This window comes from Athene cunicularia, assembly GCF_003259725.1.
Source record: "Athene cunicularia isolate RWA chromosome 1 unlocalized genomic scaffold, athCun1 chr1_part1, whole genome shotgun sequence".
NCBI classification, from domain to species: domain Eukaryota; kingdom Metazoa; phylum Chordata; class Aves; order Strigiformes; family Strigidae; genus Athene; species Athene cunicularia.
Genome location: NW_020799091.1, coordinates 16046810 through 16047940, shown reverse-complemented (window position 1 = coordinate 16047940; position 1131 = coordinate 16046810). Strand labels below are relative to the sequence as shown.

General features: G+C 52.8%; 1 protein-coding gene across 1 annotated transcript in view; it reads right to left on the bottom strand.

Annotated features, from left to right (window-relative positions):
* ELMOD1 (ELMO domain containing 1) overlaps positions 1 to 354 on the bottom strand; it is a 48214-nt gene extending 47860 nt beyond the window's left edge. Inside the window, exon 1 of the mRNA XM_026842331.1 lies at positions 185 to 354. The gene's annotated coding sequence lies outside the window, so the exon portion shown is untranslated. The remainder of the gene's footprint in view (positions 1 to 184) is intronic.
* Positions 355 to 1131: the final 777 nt, after the last annotated feature.

Below are 1131 nucleotides of genomic sequence, written 5' to 3'. Positions count from 1 at the left end.
GGGGGAGGCTGCGGCGGGGACCGAGCCCGCCCCGCGGGGAGGGGAAGGGGCCGGGGACCGCCGGCCCGCCGGTGCAAGCATACACCTCTCCTCGCCTTTTTGCCCTTCCCCTGTCCCGAAATGAAGGTGAATTTCCCCGAGCTTCCCTCCCGTCCTCCCCACGCGTGCCGAGGAAAGGCGGTACCTGGGTGCGCTCGACGGGAGCCCAGCCACAGGGGTACAGGGCAGAGCCTAGAGGAGAGCGGGGAACAGCTCCAAGGTGTGATGGTCCCGGCTAGCTAGGGTGGTATCCAGCGACTCTCCTGCCTCCATATCCCATCCCACCTGCCTGTCAAGGAGATCGGCGGCCTTTCTTCCCCAGCAGTATATCCCGAAGGCTTTTAATCTTCAAGTGTAAAATCGGCTAATCAGGATCACAGGCACGCCCCATCTATTTCTAGGGCTCTCCCCTCCAAGAGAATAACGACCGCTGTCTGAATCATTTAAAGTTGTCCAGTGCTCTAACTACTGCCAGTAGCCAAACAGCCTGTGTTTCTGTGCATCCTTACTGCTGCATGCATCTGTCCAGATGTTCATCTGAAGCTGCAAGCAGGCTGTCAGGCCACGCTGGCATCCTCCCCATTGTCCAGTTGTCTTGGGGTTTCAGATGTCCTTTGAAAAGGCTAATTAACCTATTTTTCAAAGTGTTTTCTATGCCTAAACTGAAAATAGCTTTCTGCATGCCTGTTAAAGGGACATGGTTTAATTTCTTCTGAATCTCCTTTTTCAGTCCTTTTGATCCCATAATCAACTGTCACATTCAAGCAGTAGATTCACTGAGTTAAACATTTAATGACTAGGAAATGCTGTTCATGTCTTGCACTCAAGGCCAAGCGGACTGCTAGTTAATCCTCCTCCTAGCTTGAGCTATGCAGTGCCTCTTCCACTCCTGGACATCAGCATCCCTGATGCACCTGGCTGGCAGATGCTGCGACCTGCATAGCTGATGGAGTGGCAGGGACGGGTCTCAGCAGCCTCTACTATGGCTGTGCTGTCTGTCAGCAACCAAGGTCCAATGCTCAAAGGAAACCACTAAATGATGAGTATCAGACTGCAGCTCTACTACCTCATCTCTTATTTGTGTCATGTTTT